The 15,717-nt window shown below is 37.1% G+C and overlaps 1 long non-coding RNA gene across 4 annotated transcripts; it reads right to left on the reverse strand.

The window, feature by feature from the left end:
* Window positions 1-1,679: 1,679 nt before the first annotated feature.
* On the reverse strand, window positions 1,680-13,765 carry LOC310902333. 4 transcript variants are annotated; one of them, XR_014586637.1, is made up of 5 exons: window positions 13,651-13,765; window positions 9,788-10,107; window positions 8,423-8,712; window positions 3,464-3,596; window positions 1,680-1,928 (listed from the first exon to the last, which is right to left on the reverse strand). It is a non-coding gene; the product is annotated as an uncharacterized lncRNA (long non-coding RNA). The 4 variants fall into 4 exon arrangements; XR_014586638.1 differs by having other exon boundaries at window positions 9,784-10,107; XR_014586639.1 differs by having other exon boundaries at window positions 9,764-10,107.
* Between the last annotated feature and the right edge of the window lie 1,952 nt (window positions 13,766-15,717).

Consider the following 15,717-nt stretch of genomic DNA (forward strand, 5'->3'; position numbering starts at 1 on the left):
CTTGATATTCTTTACATTCTGCAATCCTGGCCTGACTTTTCAGGCCTTCAACATGTGTGCTACTTTGTCCTGCAAGGTTCCTGGTCACCATCCCCACCCTGGTCACATTGCACTGTTATTATATTCTCTTACATAGGAATGGAATTTCCATCCATAGGGATGACGCATAATTGATACATCAACCTTTAGAGCCATGCCAATTTTCTTCCTTCATATAGTATCTATACATCACTGATGATACCTATTGCTATTACAGCAATACATTATCAAGTTCCAGTGCATCCAGTATACCATACAGATAGCAGATGCTTCCTTTATGGCTTTCGATGTAGAAGCAGATAATTGCTTTCTTAGAGTAATTTAAAGTCTAAACCCCTCTACTTCTACCACCGAAGTAAAACAGGGGTCTCACCTGTTAGAGTGAGACAGTAGTTCAATCTTTGCAGCCTCCAATGTTCAGGGAAATTTTGCATTGTCTGAAATTGACCAGACACATTGAAGGTGAAAAAGAAAATGTCCATCAAGGATTACTAAACACATAGAAATGTCTGGCTCAGCATTGCAAGCGGCTAGAAGCTCTCAGAGGGAAGTATCCAATATGCTTGCCCTGTCTTGCATTATTTTCTGGACATCTGCTTTCTCTAGGCAGTGTGAGAGAGTGCTAACTGATATGGATCTTTGACTTGACCTAATGCAGCTGCTGTCATGTTCCTGTACTTAACAACAACCTGAATGTGAACACAACCAGTCTCCAAAATGCATATACTTGTATAAAATATGACAGCAAATCCTAGAAGCAGATAAAAGCTAACACACAAATGAGTTGTGGGACTAAGTGGTAATTATATTTCCTTCCAGTCTGCAAATGTACTTACCTACAGATGTATGATCATTTTTACATCTTTCTATCTCAGGCTTCATTCCACAGATTTCCCTTGTCCTCTAACTTCTCCCAGGATCATGATGCTTTCACAGTTGTAGATAAAGAATTTACTGTTGGGCTAATGCCACATGGAGCTTGGAAAGTCCCAATTCTTAAACATCTGCTCTTTTAAAGTAAAACTGGGCACATTTGTAGCTTAATGAGTGTGATATTTGTGATATCAGCTGAAACTAGAGAGGGTATCCTGCAGACAGGTGCTGAAGCCCCTAATCTGTTAGATTTCAAATACTCATCAGAATAGAAGGAAAATATCTTAAGATGGAAAGATACCCATGAGAGAAGATGAAGTAATTAAAACTTCTGACCTTAATTCTGATTTATAACTAGGTATATCAAAGAGTTATACAAATATTAATTAAATCTCACAAAACCTAATGAACATAATTATATCTGTTCTACAGTTGAATGGAAGCTGTGCACTGTAAGTAGGACATATGTTAAAACTCCCAGCTGTTGCTTCTGTATTTTTGATGAGACTATAAAAGCTTATAAAAAAGCTAAGTCTGTTTTAGTTTTAGTGTGTATGTGTATTTACTTTTCCTAATCAAAGGCTTATGTGACAGTTCAGGGCTCATTTTTCTGAAACCTGTGGCAGAAGGATGTATTCATAACTGATTTTCAGTGGAAAGTAACTTACTACAGTTTAATTAAGTTGGTTCTCCAGTTTATGGATAGAAAAAGGGATTGGATTTTAGAAGGGATTCATAATATCTCTGTTAATGATGTGTATGATATGTCATTTGTGTACACATTTATTTGTGAAAACATTCGTTCACTTGATTCAGCATTTCTTTAGGCAAACATATGGTTCATCATGCATACTTATGGTCCTGTTTGACTTAATTCACACAAATTTGATTCTCTCTGAGCAAATAACTCCTGTGATGTTTCTAAGGAATGGCACATCTGCATTTGAGATTTGAAAGTCACAGAACAGGATGTAATCTTTCCACCAGGGGTACAGCCGAGGGACTTGGTCCAAAACCTGATGAAAGTGTCAAACATAGAAATATATCTTTATAAACTTCCTTTCATGATGTGTTTTTTTTTTCAAATGAAGTTGACGTTTCTGTTACCTGATGGAGAAAGGTGCAGTCTTTCTCAAATAATTTCAGCAATTGCTGTGCAAACATACTATTCTTTGTAGCTGCTTGTCAGCATAACACAAGTGCCAGCTACAAAATGCTTTTAATTTAACTGACAAGCATCTACTCCAGAGTACTGCAACATATTTAAACAAAGTGTTTTTAAAACTAAAAGAACAAAATATACCTCTGTTAAGTGCCACATACATATATTTTTAATTATTTTTATATGTAGTAAGAGATTTCTCAGTTGCACTGGAAAATTTTAGTCCAAATAAGCACCAAAGATATGCAGCCCCAGAAATACCTCACTTGATATTTTAGACATGTATGAGGAATTTCAGGAGTAAAGGTCTTTATTTTATGTTCTACAACACGTTAGTGTTCTGTTTTTCTTATATATCCCCATTTGTGACTGATCCACTACAATATATAGCTATCATACCGAGACACAAATATCCATGAATTTCAGGGCATTAGATGCTACAACAAACTAAGAATGTATCTGCCCCTTTCAAAGCTTTTTAAAAATAATGTCAACTATCTTTTAAATAAACGTTAGGCAATGGGGTTAAAAAGGAGGAAATTATAAAATCATTTAATAAACTGCCCTTTTTTAGGACTCTTCAGAATTATATTATTTCTTATGAAACGTATAATCCTGGTGAAGAGTTTTTGTCCTGAGAATGTAGCGATTGAAGCAATGGTCAAAAAAAACTTAACATAAGAAGCTGCAGTGAAAATGGAGCAGATTATGAGATTATTCACATCCTGAATTCTACTCATAATAGGCATATCAATTACATTTTTAATAAACATTCCCTAGCAATTATGGTACCTAACTTGAATGATATAGGCCATTTGATCTGGTCTAAGCAACCAAGGAGAAATTTTCCCTGCAGCTGAACATTTATATTACAGACCTAGTCCACTTGGTGTCCAGCAGCCAGAACATATATCTGAGTGTAGTTTGAGACACTGCTGGGAAATTTGTATTTTTCTCTTATGAAGGAAAAATAAACAAGGGCTCCTATGGGCGTGTGTAACCTGTGAGATCCCAGAGTACCCCTAACTCCAGATGTTGGCTCGTCTCTTGGTTGTTACAATACCTGCAGAGCACGCTTTGTTCTCTGTGTGCCCTGGCTTCCCAGAAAAGGCAAGGAAAGGGATCAAGGTGCAGTTCTGTACCCTCATTAACAGGCAGCCTAGGAACCAAGGCAGCAGGACTCATGGGACACATCTGCTCTGGAGTTTAGATGAAGCCTACAGACCTGATGATGGTCACATAAGTAACCTGGTATGTTTAATACAAGTTTTTTCCTTATCTCTAGGGCTTCTGGATCTATAGCCAGAAAAATCTAAAAGTTTTCCTTGTAAATCTAGGAAGAAAAGAATGATCTAATCAAAAGCTTTACTCTGTCTCCATGCAACTCACCATGAAGATCAGGCCACAGTCTCCTTCCAGGAGGAAAAAGTAGAAGTGAAGCTCCTCTTGGATGAAGGATAACTGCTCCCAGGATGGAAGGATTGCTCCTAGCGCCGAAGAAAGCTAAGAACATTTCTTCCGCCTCTGTATAAATAAATATAAACACAAACAGAAATAAAAACAAGAGGAAGTAATACAAAAATGAAACACTCTTACAAATTTTTCTTCTCATGGGGAGCGACTGAATGTATAAACAACGAAAAGACAGATGTGGGGAGGCTGTTCCCCGCGCCCCCCCCCCCAGTGTGGTTCTGAGAGGAGCTTCTAAAATTATGATCCCAAGCATTATATAGGAAACCATATAGAAAATAACAGGGCATAAACAGTTTCCTGCCTATATAACTGTATTGCACTGCCAATTTTGTACTGGATGGTTATACACAGATGCTGCAAGAGTTTGGCCCTGAGACTGGTTGTTTGCCAGCTGTAACAACTGAAGAATTAGATCAGCTTCTGTACAGTGCCATAAAGTGAACAATGGCTGTTGTTATACCATATCTTACAGTCTCTTCCATGTGTTCATTTTTTTTCAATGATGAATGTAAATATTAAAATGCCGTGATATTTTTAAACTTGGCTTTAGAATGCTGGAATGACTCTGTGGGAAAATCATTTGTCCCTGGCTGTGTAACAATCACTTTCCACCAGTCAAAACTCTGGCTACAATCTGTTTCTAATTAATCAGGAAGACAAGACAGGGTGAGCCTTGTACTGAGACAATGTCATATACAGTGGACTCACTGTAAAGCATGCCAGACAAAAATGTGTTTAGTGCCCTGAAAGGAACATTCTAATTATCAGCTTAATGTTCAAATTTTAAGTTCTTTTGAAAAGAAAACATAGCATTAAAAGCATAGCAAATAATTTGGATACACTGAAAATATGTAACATAAAATACTCATGCATAGTCCAAAATGAAACGTTTAGAGTTTTACAATACAATTATCTAGTTCTTCTAGAATCCCTGCAGAGTACAGAAAATTCAGAAACGTTGAAAAATCTAATTCCTTATTCAAAGTCAAGTCTTTGACAGGTCTTCAGTAACTCTTAGAGCTGGTAGAGCTGAAATAGTTTATACAGCTTACAGAGTACAAAATGTGATGCTCCAAGAGCTAATAGAAATAGAGAAGTTAGATAAAAAATATTTCATGAAAGCCAAGCATATTTTTTTGGCCAGCACTATTACTTAGTGGCTGAACAGGGCTCTCTTGCAAACCTTACTAACACAGATGGTTCAGCTAAAGTGTGGGGAAGAATTCATCTATCAGCTGTGTGCAGGGGCAGATCATAAGAGAGAAAAATGATTTTCTTTAGAAAATGGGAGCAATGGAAAGTCTATCCATGCTCACTTATTTGCTCTTATTCCTTTTATTCCTGATGTGAGGAGCACTGTAGTGAGTGCTGTACGTCATTGCTCTTTGGGATGCTGGAAATAGAATAGGAATTGCTCCATCAACAGAGTTTAAAAATGATAGCCAGCGAGTGCATTTGTGAAAGGGGAGTTATGTCTGTTTATTATTCTGTCTCCTGTTGAAGAAGACCAGAGCTGTCCTATAATCTCTTAAAATTAATATCTTTTCAAGCTCTTTCCAGAAAAGTATTTCTAATTTTATTGCAAATATGAATAGAAAGCCAGGGTACTGCTTCTGTACTTAACAAAAAGTAATGGTTTGCTATTTCTGTATGGATAAAGTAGTAAAATAACCCATAGGTTTTTTTAACTTCTGTTCATGCTATAGCACAGAGCGTCAGATAAAACAACATTCTAAGTGCATGAGTGTAGCTGAAGGGTCAATTTTACATTGCAGATTAGAATCGCAGATGAAGGGAAGACCTACAGGTTGCTTTGTGTACCACTGACAGCTTGAGATTTCAGTTGGCTTTTACATTCGAAGCCATTCTTGTGAGTGGGTGGGCTTTGTGGGCAAAAACTCTCCCAGGACTGAAATCTGACTTGATAATCTGGCTCCAGATGTAAAAATGTTAGCCATTGGAAATGTAATCCAGCAAGGACCTTATTTTTCTCTCTAGCTTTCCATCTATGCAGTACAACTGGGACTGGGCCAGGCCTCTGCCCTTTTACTCTGTCCCCTCAAAATCTGTTCCCTCGTTGGGGGGTGGGGGGGGGATTTGCTAAAGATTTGTTTTGCAAGATTTTTTGTAAAGGATATGAGCACATGAAAAATATGTCTAAATTAAACCACTCTGATATCTTTTAACTTTGTTTTGTCCTACAGAAACTTTCTATGTTGCTGCACTCTGTGCAAAATTAGCATGTATGTTCTTTGCAGATAGGAATTTGCATGAAAATCCTAGTTATGATGAGTATAAAGGTAGTTTTGCTCCATAGGATTTCACCGCTTGCCCCTCTCCATGTAAAGCAAGGCAACTAGTATACCTTTTGGCTATAGAAGTGTGAAGAAGAATTCTCAGAAAAAAAATATATATATATATTTATATAATTGTAACTGGAAGGGGTGACTAAAACCATGTTAAAGTGTGAGGCAAAACTAAGTAGCATGAGTCATTTTCTCAACAGGGATCGCTTCTGTGATGTGCACTGATTGCAGGATGCCAGGGACCAAAACGTTCACTGATACCTGGGTTCACCCTTGTCACAAGACAAACAGAAAATTCCATGAGACTTGCTGTGATTTATAAAACAAACATCAACAACAACACCACCACACACACACCACACATATTAAAGCAATTCAGCTGCCAGGTACCCTTCAGCAGGCAATCACCATTCTCCACTGCAGTAGTGACTCACCAGTGGTGTACTTCCTGGAGGTTTGCGTACCCATTTGAACCAACTAACAGTATCAAGTAACAAGATTCCGTTCCGAGACGTAACATGTCACCTTTATGCCTCTGATTATGTTTTATACACAATTCCTACTGCTCAAAAATGCTAGGTTGCTGTTATATCAGAACTTTGTATTTACATGGCTGTTGCAATTAAATATAATTAGCATTTTTCTTAATTTTATGAAACTATCAAAATTACATTAGCTTCTTATATATGTGCAATTGTATTGTCGTTGGCTATGAAATCCATATGGAAGGTAAAGGTTTCATACACAGTAACACAATCTATATAATTTATCAATTAAGAAATAGTAGGAACTTACGTTTTCATTGTAACTATAGTATATTTTGCTACCAGAAACAGGGTGTAAGTTTAATAAGAAACTAGCATTTATACCAAATTGTTTCATTTATAATACCTCCATCTAGTGATTTAAAAAAATTGCAAACAAGCTATGCATTTGCTAACCATAATGGGCAGATTTGGATACCCTTGTTTCCATTGCTAGAGTACATATATCATGGAAAAGAGTTTACCCAAACACAAAAGACTGGAGCCATTCTTCTTTTCACTGACAGCTCTGCTGCCCCTTTCTCTCCTAAAGACCTTCTGACCCCATAGCAACAATTATCTCCTCTCCCATGCTTAATAAGCGTATTTCAGATTAGATAAAGATATGCCAACTCAGTTGCCTCACTGTTTATAAGCTAAACCACAATTTATGTCAGCTGAAGCAAGTTCCATATATTTTGACAACTCTAACTTGTTTTAAAGTATTATTTATTTTAAAACTCATGGAGGACATTTTCTATTTTTATGAGAGAGAGAGAGAGAGAGAGAGAGAGAGAGAGAGAGAGAGCACGCAGACATCTATGTGTATAGTCAGCAAGAATGTGGAAAATACAATATGAAGGAAACAGCAATCCCATAGAACTAATCCTGCCAAATAACAGAAATAGCATGAAGCCCTAATGCCATACAAGAAGTTCACTGTACAAAGTTTGCTGTGGTTTCTCCAGAAATTGAACTGAGCATCTGTGGTTTGAACTTTAGGTATACGGACAGCCAACCCTCAAATAGCATTAACACACAGGGACAGGGGTAAGTGTTACTGGAGTTTGGGTTGGTTTGCTGGGTCCTGTCTCCCACCCCACCCCTTTCCTGGGGGGGGGGGGGGGACGGGGACCACGACAGCAGGGGATTTATCAAGTTTATTAATTTCTCTTAAGGATACTGAATTCAGGAAGGAAAAATAACAGTTTACCCACAACATTTTGTAATAATAGTTATCCAGTGAATGCAATAGGAGGGTGGACTGAACATGGAGAAACACTGTTTTATTCTTAGCTTTACTCTACATTTTCCATGTTCCTCAGGGCACAGAAACTTCAGCAGTTCTGCTGTGACTGCCCAGGTATACGTCCCTAGACAATAACAAAAACAGGACAATTTAAGATAGTTTAACCTTTCTGAATAGGTTTCATGTCATGAGAGGTCTTATTTTCACCTACATTTGCTATGTTCCTATGTAAGCTTATTTGTTGAAAACTATGATTACCAAGTGCTGGGTAAGTTTGTTCCAGATCTCATGAATTTAAAAGTCACAGATCAGCATTAAAACAGGTTTACACAAATCCTTGAAATTTACTTCATCTTTAAAATTTCTCAGTGGAATACTTCAAAAACACTGGTTTTGTAAATTCATTAGGGCTGTACCGTCAAGAGTACTCCTATGCCTGATCATCTGTTGTTTATGTAAATAGAAGAGAGGTTTCATTGCTTATTTTTACTCTGGCCTTTAAAGCAGAAACAAAAGCAATTACTTCAGGAATTCTAAATTTAATCACTGAAGCCGAAAGACATCCTGTGATATGCTACCATCGACTTTCCTGAACATGGGAAAACCTAGAGGAGATTCTGGTATTTTCCCAATAAGCTTTCTCAACAAACATGCTAAGGATTGATTAATTGGAGGAGGCAGAGAGGAAACAACACATTTGCAATTATTCTGAAATTAAGTAGTCATGAACATTATGAACTGAAGTCACACATTTCACAGTGAACTACACTCATATGCCCTTGGATGGTGTACATACCTGCATAACTAATATTTAAACAGATCGTCAAAGAAATTTTCAATCTGCAGCTTGTTTTCCTGTTAGTTTGACTATTTCAGATGAAAAAAGTGACATAACCCCTCAAGTCCTTCTTGCATGCACACAACAATTAATTGCTTGAAGACTGATCTTTGAGCTAGATTCCTTCGAGCACTCTAAACAGTAATCACATATTGTTCACAGAGCACCCATTGTGCACTCATTCTAGTAGAAGTTGCATGGTGACTCCATGTGAAAAGTCCACAGACCAACGGAATAGTTTCTTGTTACTGGTAAATGAAAGGACATCACAAACACAATTAATGCCCAAAGCTATCAAAATAGTCATCGTTTTGCAAAATGATAGATTAGGTCATTCTACTGAACTTTAATGAACTGTTATTTCTGAAAATGACAAGATACTAATGAAAAATCGAGCCTCTAAATTATTTCATGAAGATCACACACCTCTGAAACATGCTATAATTAGGTATTCACACTTAATTGCAAAAGAGGTGGTGACTTAAACCTACGAAGGTGGAAACCTGTGAGGAAAGTCTAACTTTCCTTTAATATCCTTTCACCTCTTGATGCAGGATACCTGGATTTCCCAGTCCTCCAGTAAATGTCACTGCATTATTGTTCATCCTTTGGAAATTCCAAAGACTAAATCTAATGAGTTAATATGAAATGTTGCCAGCCTGAGCGGATCCAAGAAATGAAATTATTTCATGTCTTTCAAGCTGAAATAGGCAGACGTGTCTCCTCCAGATACTCAAGTATATAACTTTTGCATCAGTTATACATGAATGGTTACCCAAATGCTACTTCTCAGCGTTCTGTCAAGGTTGAAGAAATGCCTTGCAGCCTTAATTTCCTCAAAGAGCTCACTAGTGGGTTAATTAGCTTTTGGAGACTAACACAGACATTTAACAATGGAACATATTATTGGGCATTATAGATTAAAAAAAGGCCAATTATTCACTTTAGTACAGAGGCAAAAAATTACATAGAATTTGAGTACAGAAACACATTAAGTAGCATCTCCACCACTATTAATATAATTGGGTAAAAGACAGATAAAAGAGAAGAGTTTCAGAACAAGTGAGACACATGGCACTGACTCATGTTGTCAATGCATTTGTGCACACAGGAATCAAGAAGTGCTAAGACAAGGCTTATGAAGGTTTCTATTGAGAACACCTCATGATAAGCAGTGCATTTGGGAAATTAATTCAAAGTAAGCCATACACACAAGTCTTTGGGTCATACAGAATCCTTTACAGTAAGGCTCTCCTCATGTCAGTCTCTGCACATGAGTGAAAAGGGTGCTAAGCCTACCTATGGAAGAAAAATCTTACTTGCCAAAAGCTTTCTCAGTTGTCTTCAGAGGCAATTAGTTAGTGTTCCTCACTTGCATAGTCCAGTCTTACAAACATAGTTACTATGAAAACCTTTTCTAATATAGAAAGTAAGCGTTCTGCAGCTGTCAGGAAGTCTTCGTCTCCATGGAATCGGAACAGAAAACCCAAGGTGGGAGCAGGTGGAAACTGGACTACAGAAGGTGACTACCTGCTTCGTCCTCCTCACTGGTGTCTTGGTTTTGTTAGTTTCAGTATAGAGTTCATCTGATTTAATCAGCACTGTGCTGCCAGGTACTGGCATGGGTCCCAAAGCTGTACCTTCTGGAAAGATTAGAAGAGGTTTTTGAGACCCCATTCCAGCTCAAGTAACCAAGAACAGGCATCAAGAGCTGATGACACAGAAGCCATATGTCTGGTATAATTTGGAAATATGGTAGATTAGGGGGAATATTCTGCTGTCAAAATAAATTAATTAATTATCCTCCCAAATGTAGAAGTTAAGAAAAATCCAGATCAAAAATGCCAGATGGAGATGTAGCTTTGCAAAAAATACTTGCACAAAAATTCTGATTAAGCCTTTTTCCTCCCCATGTTTTTAACTGAAAAATACGTAAAAGCATTCTCATAAATTCATAAGGTTGCACAAAAATCAATAATCTTGTCCTTGGTATAGCCCCTTTATGTTTCAGATTTGGAGAAGAGTCTTTAGACTCTCTTCTACTTAAAAATGAAGTGATACATTCAGTTTGGGATTAAAAAAAATAAGTTAATTGAAAAGGTTAGTATAGTGTTTACTTCCTGGGGGTTGCATGGTTTCAAAATAATAATGCGTTTTTTTCAGCCATCTCATAATAGCTTATACATTGCAATATATATAAAACTACACAGAATATTCAGACCAAAAAGACCCATAGTGACAATGTTGCTATAAAAATAGTAGATCCTTAATATCAGTTTTGATAAGAAACTTGCTCTATCGCTGCAGATACTCTGTGAATTACTGCAATGATGTACATAGATCTTTTATGCTAACAGGTTGTCATAATTTGTAATTTGAAAAGTAAGGAGATATATTTCTTACAGATTTTTTTTTCTACTGAGACCAGTTCAAACTTTTCTATTTATCACTATTAGTTATCTGGAAAAACAAATTCTGACAGATTATTTTGGCTTCTGTCTATCAGAATGATTTAGTAACCTCTGTCTTTTTTCAGGCTTTAAACTTCAGAAGTGTAAGCAAGAGATTGCCCATTCACATTAACATACTCCTTCCACATAGTTTAATTTGCTTGGTGGCTTGAGAGCCTGATGAAACTTTAATTGAAGTCAAACAAATATTTTCGTTAGCCCCGTTGGAAATTCAATCAGGCACTTAGCCTGCAAATAACACGGAGTGTGACATAATCAGTCATATTTTTCCTTATATTACTATTTACCACATTTCCTGTGACTAAGGCTAACTTTTGAATGACTGGTATGAGAAATAATATTTGAAAAGTTTGGAATGTAATAAGCAAAATTCTTGGCATTTTTCTGTGATGTTATTAAACTCAGTGATTTTCAATAAAGAGGATGATCTTTATTGGCTCAGTAAATGCACTGAGTTACATGCATTAGAAGATTATTTAAATAGGATACAGTAAACACCCTGTAAGAATTATTTGCTCATTAACACTAAGATGGGCTGCAAAGAGAAATCCAAGTCTCTAACTCAGTGTGCATCAAATATGTTCATACAAGTGAATAAGAACAATGACATGTATCAGTGGTCCAAACCCTTCTTTACGCAGGCCTTCCTGCAAATCTACCCCTTCTCCTCAGAGCCTTGGCTCCCTGTGTAACCTACTGGACATCATCTCATTTCTCCCCATCTGAAAAAGAGATGATTCCTCCACCCAGTGACTGAACAAAAGAGCATTAAATTCTTCTCTTTAGTAGCTAATTGGCATTTGGAAACTGCATTCATGAAGCATTGGAAGAAGCATGTCCTGTACCTAATTTGGCACAGGAGGAAGAGGAAAGCAAATCTGAGATTCAGTCCAAAAAAGCTCTGCTACACTGCTCCTTCACTGCCAGATGGGCACCAAGAAGTGTCAGTCCAAACACCCCTTACACACACTGCAGCACCAACCTGACCTCAGCTGGAAGGGACAGCTAAGCCTACAATGCCAACTTCAGAAGCAAGAAATATCCAGAGAAGGAAGCTAAGAAAGCAATTCATGGGTCTAATTGCAAAACAATACTACTTTATTTCCTGAGAAAAGGAAATTTTAAGTTCCTCTTTTGAGTGCAAGAAACCCCTAAATTAAATTCGCATCTGTCTATGCGTAACTAACAACAGTACACCACTTTTTGCTTATTAGGGCTGTTTGCAGTCTGGACTCTAGCCCAGGAGGGGCAACATCGTTTGGAGCCTTTGTCCATGCTGTCTGGGCTAGGTGGCAAGGGCAGCACTTTCCCTGACCGACAAGCTAGCTGTGGTGTGGTCTGGGTGTCTCCCCAGGCTAGTACCTCCTAAATGGGATCCATCGCACAGAACCCCTGCTTTTCTTTGTTTGCTTTGTTGTTCTATTTCTCCGTTGTTATTGTTTATTTTTAAAGTACTGACAATTAAAACATTAATAGCCACAAAATACTAAGTGAGCATGCATTCTAAATCAAGGTTGAAATTCAGACAAAAATATTACTTGCTTCTGCAACTTGTCATTTGTAAGAAATAATGATCCACTAACCAAGCAGCATAACCAAGACTATAAATCAGTAAGATTGAAATCCCCACAGCATCATCTTTCTGTCAGCCTTTCTCTAAGACTCACAGAATTACTGGACGCCTGCCAGAGAAGTAGCATAAAATGCTACAACACAAATAAATGAAATACACTTATACCATCTACGGTACATTTTTGCCTTTTTAAGCATTATTCCTAAAGTATTGTTCACATATACCTTGGTTCAACATTTCTTAACCTTTTTTTTTCTCCCCCCTCCTCCTGTGTTTCCCCCCTGCCTCTGCTTTATCCAGCTAGACAAAGCCTCTGCGAGAGGGTCGTGGCTGGGTCCACCACTCGGTTGCACAACACTGTTGTTTACACCTTTGCCATTTCCCTCCCAAAGCCCACCCAGTGCAGCAGAGGGGGAGATACAGCCAAAAGTCCAGCTCAGCCATAGGTAGGATAGCACATTAGAGCTCTGGAAACTGACTTGTTCTTGGCACACCCGCAGAGTTGGGTTCAAAATACAATGCCTGTAGATGATAGCTGCTGAGAAATCAAGTTGTCCTTCAATATTTTTCCATAGGCCTTTTCTTAGATATTAGTCATAAGGTTTCAGGACCTGCTTCGCACCTGATTACAGCCAGGTATAGCATACCCAGTAATTAAAAATAATATGAAATACAAAGTGTTATGTTTTATTTTGATGACTAATTTTCAGAGGCATTCAACTCATGTAAAACTAATATATCAGGGCAGAAGAGAGGACATATTAATTCTGTAGAACCTGAAGAATGGAAACAGCTAAAGCTCTTGGCTTTAGTCCTTTTAATTCTCCAGTCTACACAGGCATTATCAGTATTAGATACTGCTTTTACTAATAAACTAAAAATACAAGTTTGCTTTTTACTTGTCTCACGTGGCAATAGACTCAAACAGGTATAGTTCTCTCACAGACAAGATTTCCAGAGAACTACTTGCATGTAAACAGCAAGTATATTTTAAATCCACCTATTTGAGCAAAACATCTAATTGTAGGGATCAACCTTCAACCCTGAAGTTCATCACATACAGATTCTTAGTCTTCATAAAGTCAGCATTAAAGACATAGACCTTAAATATACCTCAAAAGTGAAACAAGAAGCACACTTACACTCTTAAAAACAGGATTGTTGAAAAGTCTTTCCAGATCAAATATCTTACTTGATAAAGAGACTCCCAGAACTAACCCCATGAATAGCTGAAATTGCTGTGTCAGTATAGGGCAGGGTTTTGCAAACCTTCATTCAGTAATTTATTCCCTATCCACCAGCTGTGATTATTCTGAAAAGGATTGAATTCACATGGTACTGAATAGTTCTCTGTCCTATAGAGACGTCTGTGGGTTATCTGAAGCAATACAATTATAGTCATTGCAATGAGGAAATAACTTTGTGGTTCTTTACACATAAATGCATTTTAACTATAAAATATTCATTTTATTTTTTTGTTGTTGTTGGAGAAAAGAAAAACAGCACGTACAAATGCCTGTTTTAAATCAAAAACCAAATTGCTGTTGTTTTTACAGTTTCATTTTTTTCTATTTAAAATATCTGAGATGAATCCCCACAGACTTCACCAACAAGGGGTGAAGGGTGCAGGATCAGTCATATATTCTTGGGTTTAGTTTTACTGCAGAAATCCATGCTGATTTTTTAAATGTATTATATTCCAAAGTCTTTTGTAGGATTTCTCCAATTTTCTTGCTTATATTTTCGTCAGAGTTCCAGACTCTCCCTGAGAAGCACTGATGCAGGCTATTCAAAGTAGCAGGATACTTTCTAGCTGTTCTGTGGTACCCCACTTGCAGAAAAGGGCTGGTCACTTAAAAATGACTGATTAAGGATTGACCTAAAAGTTGAGAAGTAAATGTAGATCTTTATACTAGCCTGACAGAATAACCAATTTAAGCATCTGTGTAACAATTACAACTGATTGTGTATCTATAATCAGCATATCCTTAAGTATCCATGCAATAAATACACTGGTGATCTTTTCTTTTCTTCTTCTTCCTTTTTTTTTTTAATGTAAAATCATTGCTAATCAATGCAGGTAAGTCAGGCTTAGTAACAGCTTTCAGACCATGGATTTTTATGAACAATAAAGTATTTATTAGTGAACAATAAAGCTAAACAAAAATTATGTGTGGTTAAATCATTAGCTGAATAGCAATAGGCTATAGACAGAGATCTACTCTTGTACATATAATCAGGTCAGGTTTTCAGGGGCAGGCAAAATAACAATGCAAGCAACAAATGTGAATGTCTAAGAATACATGCAGCCGTGACAATTTACAGCTTGCTGCTCCTTCAGATATTGGGGCCAGAGGAGCATCTATTCACAGCTCATTTGCTGGCTCTGAAAGTGCTGGTGGAGGTAGAGACAAACCAAAGCAGAAGTATTGAATATAAATTATTTGTTGTGACCTATAAAAAACAGCCCATCGTCCTTAGATATTTTCAGAAATAGCATAATTCAGCTGGTTCTTCGCAGACTGAGGTATCAAACAGAAAAAATATTAGGATGACTCCCTGTGAAAAGCAATTATCTTTTTCCACTGAACTATAAAAACTATGTGGATTTATCTGAGACAGTTGATTTAAATTTGCTTTAAATACAAGAAAGTTTTTTTTAACACAGAATAGTTTGTAGCTAATTGCTTTACATAATATATTCACCTTTGTTGGCCTTCCACATCCAAAAAGCTGTGATTCAGAGCTTGTAATGATACACTGAGTCTCTCTGGATTTGAAATATTTCTGAATAGAAAATGGTGTTAATAAAAAGCAAACATATCATCACTATATAACTTTTTACAAACACATTTCTTTGTGCCTTCACTTGCCCTGATAATAAAGATCACCACAGAGTCAAAGAAATGGGGCCTTAAGATGGGGCCAGATCCTTTTCCCAAATGCAGAAGACTAGAATCCCCAAAGTCCTACTAGAAAAATCTATTCTCTTATTCAAAGAGTAACATATAGCTGCTGATAACAGCTTGCATTATCAGACGAAGGACTTTCATGTGGAAGGTGAAGAACTTCCAGCTGAAAATTAAAGCACACTAACAGTTATCAGGAGGACTAGCACAGAAGTATCCAAAATCTCAATCTGTTAGGCTACAGGGCTCCTTATGCTGGTTTGTCAAGTAAAATCTGATGAAAATCAAAACTTCAGGTTC

This window comes from Anser anser (assembly GCF_964211835.1).
Source record: "Anser anser genome assembly, chromosome: 7".
Classification (NCBI taxonomy): domain Eukaryota; kingdom Metazoa; phylum Chordata; class Aves; order Anseriformes; family Anatidae; genus Anser; species Anser anser.